We start from the raw sequence: 15,986 nt of genomic DNA on the forward strand, positions 1-15,986 counted from the left end.
ACTGTGTGTGTGGTTTATGCTTCTAATTCCTGCACTTGGGAGGCTGACACCAGAGGACTGCTGTGGAGTTTGAAGGTGGCTTGGCTACATAAGGGAGTTCCAGGGACTCCTGTGCCACAGTGTGAGGTCCTGACTCAAAATAAAATAAGATCTAAAGAGTCAACTGCAAAGAACATGTCCGGGTATCTGAGTCAATAAGTAACTCCATCCCCTTCATCAAACAGGAGAAAAAAGACTGTAGCTCTCAGTGGCATGTCTTTTCAAATACAGATTCAAACCTCTAGCCCTATCTATGAAAGTATAAAATCAATCATGTGCATACTAAATAAACTCCCGGAGTGTAAGTTTCAGTATTTCCTAAGAGCAGTTACAAAACACAGAATTTCAAGATAAAACTAAACCTTGTGCAGAGGAGCCCGTCTGGAGGCCGCAGCCCGCTGTGGCCCACACGAATCCATCAAATGCTCTCCGGAAGAAGCGACAGGCTCGCCTTCCAGAAACCTGGTTTAAACATGCTAACGATTATTAAACCTCATTTAAACATGCCAACGACTAATAAAGCCATCGAGAAGTGTAAGCACTGGTGCTGAGCAGAACTCTGGAAAGAGTCTGAGGTGAGTTAAACAACAGTACATGGGGACAGCTGCAGGAAATAAAGTCACAATCATTTTCTAAGAGAAAATTTTGTGCTGCTATAATTGGTTTTGTTAGTTAGTCTTCAAACGTTCTAAAATCTTAGAAGATCTCATCGTCACTACCAGTCCCCCCTCCCCCCAGGTCCCATCTGATTTCCCTCTCAGGTAAGGTTTTACCTATTTCCCTTGGGGATCGCTGTTCTTTCCCATGAATCCCCTCACGTTAAGATTATGCTGTGAAATCCCAGCTAGGCTCATTGCAGCCTTGGATCACCTCATCATTTGGAATGCCTCCAGACCCCTTGCCTCTTAGAATCCACACCACAGTGCCCCCCAGCACCCCAAGAACACTCCTCTGTCTGCTTTAAGGCAAGTCTCTGTCATCCCTGACCCTTGCTACCAGATACGGGCCCCACAGGCCTCTCGTTTAGAAGTCTCCAAGCTGCAACCGTGTCCACAGTCTGTGAACTATAGACTGAAGGTACTCTGACTTCCTATGTAACCTGCACATATAACATGGGGCCTCTCCTTCACGTAAACATGCTCTCCCCTAAGTCAGCTGTTCTCAGAGGACTTCTACGGCACTGCTATGGCTCTCTAGCACAGACCCAAAGCGATGGCATTTCAACTGGAAAAAATATCGGTGTGTCACAGACCCACTTTCTTCAGTGAGCTCCCAATACTGTTGCAGCTACTCCCCTGCAGCTCTATCTCAAAAGTCAATCTGCAGGGCTGGAGAGGACTCTGGTTAAGAGCACTGCCTGCTCTTCCAGAGGATGGAGGTCCAATTCCAAGCACCTACACGGCAACTCACAACCACCTATATAACTCCAGATGCAGGGCACCCTCTGGCTTGTGACACCCTCTTCTGGCTTCCTCGGGAACTGCATGTACATGGTACACGGACATACGTGCAGGAAAAATACCCATACACATAAAAAAAAAAAAAAAAAAAAGGAAGTTGGTCAGTATCTAATACATTAAAGTTAAACCAGCAGCTTACAATTTTGTCATTTACCATCAGAAATATTTTAGTATTTAGTAGCCCTAGCTCTCCTGAACTCGTTATGTAGGCCAGGCTGGTCTTAAACTCAGTGATTTGCCTACCTCTGCCTCCCAAGTGCTAGGATTAAAGGCATGGGCACTACACCTGGCTATTTTAATGTATCTTTATTGAGAATTCCCTGGCTACTCATGAATATATAATCTGAGTTAGAACAGACCCAAGGTCTTCTGAAAATATGGAATGTGCGCGTGTGTGCGTGTGTGTGTGTGTGTGTGTGTGTAAAATCACAAAGAGTAGACAAAAGTTACATAGTTTAATGTGTGGTCCTCTGTGCATTGCGACCAGCAATCCTGGGAATCTAAGTATGCATTACTGAGCCGACTCTAGGCCTACCTAGTCAGAAGGCATCAAAGCCGAAGATGTATGTTCTAACAAGCCCTCTGTGGTTGGGGAGCCACGGGTCCCAGGTTACCAACTCCATAAAGAACTAGAGCCAATCACTTCTTCATATTTATTTTTGTTTTTGAGGCAGTCTCACAATGTAGGTTTGCCTTGAACTCGTGATCCTCTGCCAGGATGATCACTGGAAACACACTCAGCTTCCTTAAATTCTTAAATGAACTTAATGACCACAGTCATTCACTGTAAACAGTTCCCAGTAGCTCAAAGTGATTCTTTAATGCTATACCTGAATCGAATTAGCTCTATGGGCTCTCATAGGCAAATGCACCTTGATTTTTGCTTTGTCAATCTAACAGCATCACCAGACACTTAGACAAAGGTAAATATAAACTGTCTGTACTAAGTAATTTATACTGAATATCTAAGCAGCAGCCTCCACATGGCTGACCTCTAACACGTCAAGTAACATGGGCTTCCTTTCGTTTGTTTAGTTCGGCATACTTCTGTTGCTATCAGTAGTGTTTGGTTCTGTCGTATTAAGGTTGTGTTTTGGTTTTGTTTCTAAGGCAACAGCAGGAATTACTGGAACACTTGGTTGACAGTTTGAGAAGTTTGCATTTATTTATTATTATTTGTACCCCATCAAAAAGATTCTGCTAGGCATGGTGGCACACACCTTTGATCCCAAAGGGATCCCTCTTGGGAGGCAGAAGCAGGTCAATCAGGTCTATGTGCTGAGCTCCAAGACAGCCAGCCAGGGCTTCACGGTCAGACCCTGTCTCAAATTAAGAAAAAAAAAAAGGAAGGAAAATAAAAAGAGAAAAAAGAATCACCCCAAAATTATTTAAAACCTAAAGAAAGACTAGACAGGAATTCCTCAAGGGAAGGTTGCCTGCCCCCTCCCCATTTCACATTTCACCTTGGAGTATTCCCTATGACTCCCGATTTTGAGTGACAGGTCAGTATTTCCAACTGTGTTGTACTTAATTCTGTAGTAAAACTAGTTTTTACTGTGGGACATACAGTGGGGCAGAGTGACAGGCTGACATCGGGAGTTCTAGAAGCAGCTATGGAATAAAGCAGGCTTAAAACACAGGCATACATTATAGCATCAAGCAGGCTCATCTGATGCACAAGAAAGAAAGAGCGGACTATGTACCATCCCCTGCAAACACTACCACGCACCTCAGCAGCATCGTCAAGCAGCAGCGGCAGCAGCACAGACTCCAACACACCTTCAAGCTCTTGTTCTAACCATGTCTGACACGTCCTAGCCAGTTCTCGTCTATTTCCTAGTAGTTATCTACACCGTTAAACACTTGCTTCTGCTTCTACCTCTACCTTAAATATCTTCTTGGAGAAGTTTCTAACTCTACCTTAAATATCTTCTTGGAGAAGTTTCTAACTGGGTGTTATGAGACTGAAGGGTTATGAAATAGAGTCCACTCCCGTTTTTATACGGAAGTTGTTTTCTCAATGTCACACCATGCTTGTGGCTGTATTTCTGGTCTTCTTTTTAGAATTATTAACAAATACTATTTCATGAGCTAAATTACCTAACTAATGTTCTTCAATGCATGGATTTTATTTTCTTTACTAGAAGTACAGGGACAGTCACAACACAACAGAAATACATACTTCCTTTTCTCTGTATGCATATTCTTCCCAGCCCCCTCCTGACCTGTACACCACATCTTGGGACTATTTTTAATCTGTCATCAAAGAAGGGTGACAGCTCCTGCTCTGAATCTTACGGGAAGGAGATCAAGGTCACACTTCACCAGAACGCCTCGGAAGAACTGTGACGTCAGAGTCCCTGTCCTCGGTCCTTTCTTCCACTCTTTCGCCTGCGCTCTGGGGCTGGAATGACGTGACTAGTAACTTAACAAATATTTGAGCGCTCCTGATGTTAAGCACTGCGCTAAGACCTGGAGACGTAACTGTTAGCAAGACAGATCCTGCTCGGCTCCTTGTAACACATAAAAACAAAACACCTGATTCACCTTGCGAGACACTCGTCTGGTTTATGCACCAATCACTCCCGTCCATTTGTAAATAATCACTCATCATTATAGCTATCCCCAACCTCTCCACTCTGCTCCTGGAAGGGAGAGACCACATAAAGTACAAGAACAGCTTATGTAATAACACACAAGTTCTACAGATGAGGGCCTCACCCAGGTCAGATAAAATGTCACCAGCAAGTACCTATACTCTGGGAATGAGAAGCATTTGTGCCATCGCCCTAGAATTTTCTTTTAAAGGTACACTACCTTAGCCTAGATGTTTGCTTGTTAACATGGTAGACTCCGAGAGAAGCAAATTCTCCATGCAGTCCCATACTGTAGCCACGAGTGGCTATCTACATTTGGATCAACTTCCAAGTTCAGTTCCTGCGTCACACAAGCCACATTTAAGATGTACGTCACTTGAGGGCCTCAATCAGGTTGCAGCTCTGAAAATCGCTTCGTCATCTCAGAAAGGCCTGCAGGGCAGAGGGGCTCTCACACACCTCTGTGTACTAAATCTGAAAATTACAGAGCAATGAAATCTGACGAAGCACCTGGGCCCTACCACAGCACATAAAAGCATATCCCCTGGTAATGGGTGCCATTTCTTTCTCCCCAAGTAAGTGGCAACAGCAGTGAGCTGCTCTCTCAGTATGTATTAGAAAAACCTTTGTCCAAGGGGCCAAAAAAAGGGCAAAGCCGGGAAACAAGTGAAAATCGTTGTCCGTCACTATCATCCTCTCTATTCCATTTACAAGAACGTTCGTGGTGCTGTATTCTGTGTCCTCACACAGTAATGTGCTGGTCATCTGACAGCTCATAGCAGAGGTGGTAAGGATGCTTCAGAATGAGAGGGAGGGAGGGGGCAAAGCAAATATGAGAGAATTTAATGGCGACCACTGCAAAGAATTTAGTGTCAATATGTGCCACCGATACGCTGATTTAAAAAAAAAAATCATTCCTTAACTTTGGAGAGAACAATTTCTTGTTAAAGACACCGAACGTGTAACAAATATGATAAGCTGTGTCTGACGAAGTGAAGCAAAGATGTGCACAAGACGTAATACATTACACTTATTTAAAATAAAATGTTGGGGGCTGGAGAGATGGCTCAGCAGTTGAGAGCACTGGCTGCTGTTCCAGAGGCCCCGAGTTCAATTCCCAGCACCCACATGGTGGCTCACAACTGTCTTTTACCATAGTCACATGGGACCTGACGCCATCTTCATACATGCAAACAAAACACCCACGTAGATAAATAATATTCACTTTTAAGAAAACGTTACTAAAAAGACAACAGGGTAAGTTTCTGAAGGAGTAATCAGAGAAGCAAACAAGCCCTCTTAAAAGAGCTATGCAAGGACCCCCTAAACCAACAGCTCTCAACCTACAGATTGTGACCCTTTCTTGGGGGGGGTGTCAATCGACCCTTTCACAGAGGGTCGCCTAAGACCATCGGAGAACACCGGTATTTACATTACGATTCATAACAGTCGCAAAATTACAGTTCTGAAGTAGCAAGGAAAATAATTTTATGATGAGGGCGTCACAGCATGAGGACCACTGTGCCTAAATGGTCGGACAATGTTGAAAAACTGTCACTCGTGGGGATGGCACCAGGATAGACAGAGAAGGAACACAACCGGAGAACGATTTATCGATTTATCCCAAACCAACGAAGTTCGTGTTTATGTTGCACTGGCCTGGGTGGGTCTTCAAGCTCGGTTCACCAAACTGCAAAGAACATGAACATTAACCTTGACACCTTGACCTCTAATATACTTACCCACGTCCACCACGCCGCAGGCTCTATGCGGGGGCAATCTTTAGTGTGCATATTCACATATTCAGAGTTCTTTAGGACCCAAAAGACAAGGGTGATCATGCAAATGGTCAGGAGAGTATTAGAACTCCGTGTTTAGGGGAAAATCTCAGTTTACTGCGTTGTTATCTCCTCGGAAATCAGCGAGCGTATTTTCCAAACACATAACCGGAACCCCCACCACATCTCAATGTTCCCACCAAGTTTATATAAACGAGAAACAATCAAACCAAGGAGACTTTTGTAAAAAGCAAAGATTCTGTACCCCAGAAAGTGTGTGCTTCCTCCACAATTTTCACGGCCGAACTTCTCAGACACTGTACCCCCCGGGGAGGGCACTTTTGGCCACATCCAAACGGTGACCGTCCTTATTCACGAACACGAGTAGAACACAGACGCCTCTTCTGGACTCTTCTTCAGGTTACACGTATGTTCAACAACAAACATGGAACTACTCCCAGGGATCCACCTGTTAACTTCAAATTGCTAAGAGCCCTCCCCCTTCCTCCAAGGTAAAGTTCTGGAATAGGTACCCTGAAGGCCTTAATGAATTTAGCAAATAGTTCTCCTCCCTTTCAAACAAGGGAACCTGCCCAGGTAAAAGCTTCAAGAAACCCGTGCACACAAACGCAGGCCCTCAGGCTAACATGCACTGCTCCCGGGCTGTTCACAAAGGTCAAGCAGCCCCAAAGTAATGGTTCCCAGTATGTGCTCTGGGATCTGCTCCCCCTGGATATACCAGTGAGGGGGTCCTCACACTCTCACCTCCGCCGGAACCTCCTGTGCTTCCATTTGCCCAAATGTAAAACTGCTACTTCCCCAGGTTACAGCCATGATTGCGCAGTCATCCTGTCTGGCACATAGAGGCCCCATTTAGTGATAGATCGACATGTTAACTATTGGGGCTATTTTTCACTCTTTGGTGCGTAAATATGGATGACTCAACAACTATCTAGTCTCTCAAACTGGCTACCTACGGATTTTCATTCCAACTGCGTCACACTTTACTGGAGAAGGAGGAGGTGAAGAAAATGGCCCTCACTCCTCACTCGATCTGGACTTCAGGTCCCTGGCTATGAGAGTGGGTGTCGGGATGAATCTGAAAGGTCGCGGGTCGGTTATACCGTGCAGCCTGGATGAAGAGCCAGACGGAGACACTCCTGTGGCCAGTGATCACACACCTGTGAGGTCCGTTCGATCCCTCCGCGGCTCCTCCAGCCCTGCGGGGGGGGACAGCTGACTCGCGGGGATGCCGTGACGACGATTCCAAACACTGCTCCAGGGGGACAACCGCGACCGGCCCGACCGGCCCGGCCCCCTCAAGGCCGTCTGCGGACCGTGCAGCGAGGGGCCGCGACCCTTCCCGCGCCCTCCCCCGCGCCGGGGCCGCCAGCGCCCAGCCCCCTCGCGGCCGCGGCACGTGACTCGACACGCGCCAGCTGCACGCGGGCTCCATCAAAACAAAAACAGAGGAGGCGGGACGGGCGGGGGCGCGCGCGCGCGCCCTCGCTCGCTCGCTCGCGCTCGCCACCGGGGCTCGGCCGCCACGGCCGCGCGCCTCCGCCAGGCCCCGGCGGGGGCGGGAGGGCAGAGGGCGCCACCCTGTTTACCGCCGGGCTCGGGCTCGGGCTCGGGCCCGGCGCCGGAAACGGTCTCCCGGGAGCGGGCGCGTGAGTGCGCACCCACCCGCGGCGCGGCCCTGCGTGGGCGGCGAGCGGCCTCGGCGGCTGCGTGTCACCCCCGTCACGACTCGTGCGCTACGCACTTCGCCCCCAAGCCTTCAGCTCCGGCGCTGCTGCGGACCCCCCCCCACCACCACCACCACCTCACGTGGCCGCCTCCTCCCTGACACGCCGCCGTTCCGAGCGGACCCTGGCGCTCGGGAAGCCTGTCCCCACCCCGCCTCGGACGTCACCCTCCTCGGACCACCCAACCCACACCTTCCGCCCCGGGCGCGCGCGGGAGGGGGTAGATGGCTCCAAGCTGTCAGGAGCCTACAGTGTGCCACATGACGAAGCTCGCCCTCGTCCTCGCCACTCACGCAGCAGCCTTGCTGCGAGCTGAAACAGACATATTGGGGGGGGGGGGAGGTGTCTTGACGTTTCCCTATTGATTTTTTACCCCCCCCCATACATAAGCATTAGACTCAGCTCTACCTACGCAGTGGCTTTGCCTCCCCACGGTCTCCTACCAAATCCAAGCGACTTATCAAAATCCAAATGCCCACCCCACACACCTGCTAGCTAACCTGCCTTCTGGAAACCCGAAGCCCCACCCATCCCGCCTGCGGGGGTGGTCCTGGGTTTGGAATGGGGAGGGGGGGAGGTGGAGGCGACACGATCACGGGTAGTCACAGAAAAGAGGGGGGGGACATGCACCCCTGGCCCTCCCACTCCCCATCTCCGGAGCAAGAGGACGCATCCTGCTTCCCTCCGCCAAAATAATCGCCCAAGTCAAAGCGCTGGTTTCCTAGGGGCTGCCTCTTCCCCCGGGAGAACCAAGGCGTCGCATCCCTCCCAATCGCACGCCCCCGGCCCTTACTTGTTGACAGCAGAGGTGGGGGGCGTGGGAGCCATGCGTGAGTTGCCTCCAGGTTCGGGATGTTGGTCTCCGCGGAGTGAAGAGGTGGGATCTCGAAATGGAAACAGTCCTCTCTCTCTCTCTCTCTCTCTCTCTCCCCCCCCACCCCCCGCGCGCCGGTCCCTCCCCTCCTCCTCCTCCTCCTCCTCCTCGTCTGTTTACCTCAAGTTTGAATTTTATCTGCGCAACATTAGCTGGAATGCGGACATTGAAAAAAAAAAACCACTCGCTCTCAACCCGGCAGCAGCTCCGGAGGAGCCATGTGGCATCAAGCCACCGCAAAGGGGAAAAAAAGTGCTCTTAGCAACACAAACATGGCGAAATAGCTCCGACATGCCCGTTTCACGCAGCAGCCCTACCTTCCTTCTCTCGCCCGCCGCCGAGCATCCTGGCCGGCAGCCGCAAGCCCCTTGCGGGGGGCGACGCGGGGCCCCGGGGGAGTGCGAGGGTGGACGTCAGCAGAGTCCACCGGGAAAATAGCTCGGATGACGCGCCAACCCATCTGCCCCACCGAGAGTGCGGGGACACCTTTTTTCACCCCCAAGGTGGGAGTCGAGCACCAAATTCCCGTCCCCCCGTCCTGCCGGGCCCGTTTCCCCCACCCTACAGAACTTACCGATGGTCTGAACATGACGCCGCTCTGCTCGCTGTCTGGTTCCTTCCTCCCGGAGCGAGGAGGAAAATGATGCGCACGTAGATTCCGAGAGCGTAGTCTTCTAGAATTTTCCCAGGATGGTCGCGGGGAGCGGTGGAGGCTCGGAGACAGGTGCGGGGCTGCCGGTTAAAAGTTGCTCTGCGCACGGTGGGCAACAGGGTCCCCGGAGCGGGCCGAGGACCCCCACTCCCTGCCCCCGGCGTCGCCCACTTGTCACGCCAGGCTGCTGCGTGCGCTCGGCTGCGGGAGAGGTGGCGTAGTTTCTTTTTCTCCCACCTCTTCTCACTCACTTGTTTTTGTAGCCGTGGGCTCCCCTAATGCTTTCCTCTCCACAATGTTGTTTCATTATATCATGTCCATCATGTGACACCGGAGAGGCCTCTCTATGGAAACTTAAAGGGGCTCCCACGTGACTGCAGCAGCAGCAACAGCAGCAGGACCGGCGGCGGCGGCGGCGGCCGCAGCGTTTGTACCACCACCCACCGGGAGCCCCGCGCAGCATCCCGAAGGGGCTTGTGGCGCTACAGAAGCCCAGATAAGGGAGCCACTGCATCCGGGAGCTGTGGCGTCGGTGCGTGCGTGGAGCCGGTGCTCATTACACAGCAAACGGAACAGGAGCGTCCTTAAATCCTTTCCTGCAGTCACCAAACCCACGCTCTGTTAAAATGACATTTCGTGGTTCCTACTTTATTTTCTCCAGAGAGCTGTGAGTTTCCTCTCAGGCCTGATTAAATTTTACCAAGTCAAAAAGAAAAGCCAGATTCGCCCCCCCCCCTCAGTGAGCTCACTCGCAGATCGCTGGTAGAATAGAATAGAAATGCCCAAACAATAACAACAAATAGAAGCGGACATTCGTTCCATAATTCCCATCACCACCAGTTTCGGAGCTTTCTGGAATTACATTCCTCCGGTAACTGTTGATGATGCTCTCGAGAGGCAGAATGCAACGCAGTTTTTTCTCTTCCGCAGCTATATTGGGGCTTTGTTGCTGACAACAGTAAAAACTTGTTTGTGTCAGGAAGTGAGGTATGAACCTGTAAGGAAGGTACAGACAAAACCAAAGTGGCAGTTTGGGTACTACTTTTCTGACCACATTCTTTCAAATGGTGACAAGATGACTGCTGTAAAATGCGTGTTTGGTTGGAAACAGGATGATCAGGAAAACATGCTTATCCCTTAATCATACTGTACATGCTACACACTAGAAATTATGTGTACATATCTATGCATGTGTGTGGATAGAAAGCAAGCACGCGCATTTTCATGATATTAGAAACCACCAATTCTGTCCCCGCGGCTAGCATTTAACTTAAGTATTAACGTTTAAAGGCTTATTCGAGTCCAGTGATGTATGAAAACTAACAGTTTGAAGTACTTAGTCTTACTGACTTGGCAGTCTGGGGGCCGGGGGGGGGGGGGGGGGCTGTTCTACTTTGAATTTGCAATTCTCTGTCTCAAAGTTTTATGGATCGTGGAAATATCCTATAGATCTAAAATAAACTACCATTTCTCTGTTGGTTTCCATTTTTATAAGGAAAATCAGATGGGCAGAATTGTGAAAAAGGAAAAAAAAAAAAAAAAAAAAAAACAACTGAGTAACCTGAAGAGTGGGATGGGAGATGATCTATCTACCTTCTGGCCTGGCCTTGTCTTTCTACCTCATCAGTTATAATAAACGATCGCACTAAATCCCTTCCAAGTCTATTAACCACCATTCTTTTGGCCTTCCAACCTCACATCTAATTCTTTCATCCTTTACCCCTCTTTTTCCTGAACCCCCCAGTTCAGGCCCTTTGCTTATGTGCCCAGCTCTGGCCTTCCCAAATACTTAACACCCCCCAACACACCACACCACCACCACCACCACCACCACCACCACCACCACCACCACCACCACCACCACCACCAGCTGGTTCACTTCTCAGCAACTCTACCCCCCTTACCTCTCTTTGACCTCCTTTAATCTCCACAGCGCCTGGCCCTTGACTTCACGGACTCATCTTACCTTTCTTCACCTGAAAGGTTCTGCCCTTTCTTGGGGTCTCCTTTACCCCCTCCTCTCTGGTCCCATCCCTTCTGCTGGCAAGCCCCAGCATTCCTCCACGGCTGGGCCTGGTCAGCTTGAACCTCATTTTGTTGGCTTGCCCGGGGCAGGGAGGGAGTGTGTGGTGCAAAGTGGGGCCAAGACTACCCCTGGACTAGACCCCTGCCTTGCCCCCCTCCGCCCCTCCCAAGCCCTGGTTGCGGCGCTTCCTGGGCGGATGGTTTGGACTTGCTGCGGCAGCTGCGGTTCTGCTGTGTCATGCAAGAAGGAGGCGGCGGCGGCGGCGGCGGCGGCCGGAGCTGGAGGGGGAGGAGGGGAGGAACCTGATCCTCGGTAGCGAAGGGCTGGAGGCAAACACCGAGCTCCCCCTGAGCCGCCCGGGAGCAGGGAGGGCTCTGCTACCCAGAGGGGCCCTCCCCGCGGGGCAGAGGGTAAGTTGGGCGGCGCAGGTGGTCGCCTTGGGAAGGGAGCGCGCAGGGGGGTTAGGTGGGACGGCGGGAGCTCTAGGAGCCACCGGGCCCTAAGGCGTCAAATGGCCAGCTAACAGAGACCCAGGCCATAGAAAAGACGTCCAGCCAGTAGCAGCAAGAATAACTATTTGACTAATGCCCTACAGTTGTCCCAGGTCACACGGTGGGTGGAGTTGTAGATCCCGAACTCAGGACCCAGCTAGAGGCAATGATTCAGGCTTGCAGGAACTTCATCCCAGCAGCCCTGGCGCTGTAGGACACCCTTGAATAGCAAAGGCCAACACACCCCAGGTTCCTGTCGTCTTTCTGGACTTTCTGGGTTGCCTTCTTCAAATCTAGGGGAAAGGATGGGAAACTGGTCCAACCTCACTTTAGCCACGGGGGGAAAAAAAAAAACAAAAACAACCCCGCTCTTGGCCAGTGGCCTTGGACAAGCAGCCTCTGGTGCAATTAAACAATCAATAGGAAAAAGCTTCATTCCCCACCCCCCACCCCCAAGCTCCATCGACCAAGGTAATTCATGGGGCTTAAAGGAGAAAGAATATGTGGTATATTTTGCACTGCCCAAGCCGTCAGTCCGTCTGCCACTACACAAACGCCACCTGTGCACTCCAGGGTTCACCCTGCCTTCAGAGGGGGCTTCTGAGAGACACAACATACTGCAACACGTTCCAAGAGGAGACCACCCTGAACTCCCGACAGACAATTTCACCCGTTTCTCCCCAAGGGAATCGGAAACCTAGACTTGAGAGCAGTGGACTGTAGAGACAGGCTGGGCACCTAGGAACATTTCTCTTTTCACCTGCCTACAATATTATTATTATTATTATTATTATTATTATTATTATTATTATTATTATTATTATTCCTTTCCATGTCCCTCCTGGAAACCTCAAGAAGCACTTTCTGAAACATGTCAGTCGTCCATTTGGAAGGAAGGGGTTGAGGGGATTAACGGAAAGGCTAAGGACTGTCTCAGAAGCACATGCGGTTGCTAGGGAACTCAAGCTCGTCCCGCTCGCTAATCACCAGTGTGGTACAGGGAAATCAAACTGCTCGGGGTGTTATTAAAATGAATGGCATTTGGTTAAAGGCTTCTTTGCTTGTGTTGTAGCATCCTGGATTATTATCGATTGCCTCACACCCACATATCTTGTTTTCCTAATTTGATTTCTGTATTTGCGTCACTGCCAGGGACACTCAGACTAGACCAGTCAGGTTCACTTCCTGTTTCTCAGAACTGGTTTATATTTGGTCTTGTTGCACTAACTGGTAAGACATTATCACGCTGATCCTCTTGGAAAGGAATTTTTGCTTTCCGTTGAAAACAAATTATCCCAATTAAATGCTAATTCTCATGGAAAACGTCATTGCAGGAGGGTTAAGGCACTGCCAGGGTACTTTATTAGCCATTTGAGAAAGCCATTCTTGACATGTAAAGCCAAGAAAAATCCACCCCACCCCACCCCCACCAAGAAAATCTTCATTCCTCAGCTTTGGAACTAAAACAAACTAAAGAAGAGAAAATATTTAAGTATGATATTTCCAAAATGAAGCATAAAAAAAAGTACACATTGAAGCCGGAGGAGTCATTTCGACTAAATAAGGCACAGAATTGAATGCAGGCCAGGCCCAGGAAGGACAAATAAGTATGGATTGGCACTGTGGCCCTAGGAGAACACAGTGTGATTGCAAGGCTACTTTACAAATGGGAAACCCCATCACCTTGTGAACTAAATGTCTCTTTTTCTGATTCCTCTATGTCCCTGATAAGGCAGGCCTTACTTTTTATATTTTTGCTTCCAGCTCCTTCCTCTTTATAACAAGAATATCACCAAGGCAATAACAGAGAGATAAGACTATGTAAATAGGTGGGTTCTGATGGAGCTAATTTGTTTGATGAAAAATAGAGTGCATATGGCATTTGAAGAAAGATACTTCTCCACTTCTGGACACTGGATGAGCCTGGGCAGCCATTTGGGGCCTTTGCATGTTGGTGTCTTTATGGAAGCTTACTAAAAGATCTTGACGTTGCCTTGCGTTTAATTCCTTTTTTTTTTTTTTTTTTTTTTTTTTTTTGCATTCAACCTTTAATACCTAGCTGTAGAGATTGGGATGTGTGTTCACATGACTGATGATTTGGTGGTAGTGGTTGAGTTTTAATGTCAGTTGCCACATGAGTAAGAGCTACCTTGTTTCCTTTGCATTTCTTCTCTCTTTCCCTTGTAGTGGCTCAGAAGCAACAGGCTAAAAAGTACAAAAGTTTGGGAGACTAGGCAAAGGCCTTCCAGTTATTCCAGATGCCGTTAACCCCCAGTGGCTCAATGAGCACAGGGATGGAATGATGAAGGAAGGACTATCCAAAACAGTTATCAACTGGGTTCTGATGGAGCCACACAGTGTTTTAATTAGCAACGGATATAAACATGCCCGGTTGTAATTTAGAATCCCTCCAATTCAAGATATTAAAAAAAAAAATAGTGTGAGGACATGTGAGATTTGTGCTGGAAAGAGAGGTCCTGACTTTGAAACCCAGTTCTGCTGCTCAGTTCATTACTGAGCGCTTGCCGTGGCCCTAGAAATGCAAAGATAAACATAGTCCATGCCCTACAGGATCTTACACTACAGTGAGGAGACAACTGAAAACACAGTTGGTCATGAAATAGTGAGGTGATATCTAAGGAGAGCTGCAGAAGTGTTAAGTGAAGTAAGCCAGGTGTACGAACAAAATAGAGGACAATTTAGACCGGAAAAAAAGAAGAAGAAGAAAAAGAAAAACCGCACGTCAAGTACTTAACTTAGGTAAAAAGGCACACCCAAGGAACTGAGCCTAGAGGATGGTGGCCAGCAATAGAAGATGCTCCACAAATATTTACATTGCATGAATGCATGGCAGAAGTCCTGAAAGATAAATAGACTTTTGTAGCGGTGAAAGGCTCTATCTTTCTAAGAAGTTTGGACTTACTGTAAGGCCGATGGAAAGCTGTTGATTAATTTTTTTTTTAATTTATTTATTATGTATACAGAAGAGGGCGCCAGATCTCATTACAGATGATTGTGAGCCACCATATGGTTGCTGGGAATTGAACTCAGGACCTCTGGAAGAACAGTAGGTGCTCTTAACCTCTGAGCCATCTCTCCAGCCCTTGTTGATTAATTTTTAATATTTATTTATTTAATGTGTATCTGTGTGTACCTGAGTGTATGAGTGTACACCGTATGCATATAGGAGCCAGGACAGGTCAGGAGAGGGTGTGAGATATCCATGGAGCTGGCTAACAGGCAGCTGTGAGCCACCATGTGGGTACTGGGAACCGAACCTGGGTCTTCTGCAAGAGCAGTAAGTGCTCTTAACTGCTGAGCCATCTCTCCAGCCTCTTAAATTGTTTATGTTGATTAATTTTAAGGAATATTCTGACATAATCAAATGGCCACTTTAGAAAGATCACTGCTGTTGGGAGAATTCGTTAGTGAAATAATTTGTTCAGCATCCAAAGGAAAAAAAAAAGAGGGGTGGTGGCCAGGGACATGAACCTCTTATACTAAGACAGCATGAAGAGGAGTCTAGAGAAGGAAAGAGTTCAATAACTAAGACGAATGAGTCTGATTATTGATTTTATCTGTGTGACTGAGACACGGTGGGAGAATTATGGCTTGGGTAAACAGGGTGGTAGAGACATCAGTCACCAAGATAGGGACCCTAGGAAGAAAAGAAGGTCACAGTGAGAAGGAACTAGTTCAATTTTAAACCTACTAGGTTTGAAGTATCCACGGGATATCCAAGTCAGGCTATGTACTACTTACCGGAGGAAGCTGAAACTCAGGAGGCATCTGTGTTAGAGTCATCAGAATAAGGGAGAGTTCACGGTTGTGGATGAATCCCCAAAAGAGAAAGGACAGAGGACAAGAAGGGGGCCTGACATAAGCGCCGTGGAAACGCCATTTTCAAAGGTGAGGAAGGAAGGGTCCTACGGAGATATCTGGGGAAGAAGGAACAAGGAGGTTTAGATGACTGCGTTGGATTGAGGGGCATGTGAGAACAGAGGAAGTTGTGGGAGGAAGTTCTCTCAGGAAGGACTAAAGGGCATGTCAGGGAGAAAATGAAGGTACTGGGAAGAGAGTGTTTGAATTCATGGACTGTAAAGCTACAAGTATATGATAAAAAAATAAAATAAAATAAGGAAATGAGAGAACTCTGGATTCTTCTGGGCTTCTTCAAGTTGTCTAGCATCACCATCCACCAATTACTTGAGCTGAACAAATGTGTAGACCTTCTTGGTTCTTCTGTTTCTCTAACGTGCACATCCAATTCAGGAGGACTTCAAGGCAACTCTACCTCTAACACATTTCCCAAACTTTATCT

The 15,986-nt window shown here is 48.5% G+C and overlaps 1 long non-coding RNA gene across 1 annotated transcript in view; it reads left to right on the forward strand.

The window, feature by feature from the left end:
* Positions 1 to 11,452: 11,452 nt before the first annotated feature.
* LOC131906773 (uncharacterized) overlaps positions 11,453 to 15,986 on the forward strand; it is a 139,173-nt gene continuing 134,639 nt past the window's right edge. Inside the window, exon 1 of the long non-coding RNA XR_009378197.1 lies at positions 11,453 to 11,584. This is a non-coding gene — a long non-coding RNA (uncharacterized LOC131906773). The remainder of the gene's footprint in view (positions 11,585 to 15,986) is intronic.

This window comes from Peromyscus eremicus, chromosome 3 (genome assembly GCF_949786415.1).
Source record: "Peromyscus eremicus chromosome 3, PerEre_H2_v1, whole genome shotgun sequence".
Classification (NCBI taxonomy): domain Eukaryota; kingdom Metazoa; phylum Chordata; class Mammalia; order Rodentia; family Cricetidae; genus Peromyscus; species Peromyscus eremicus.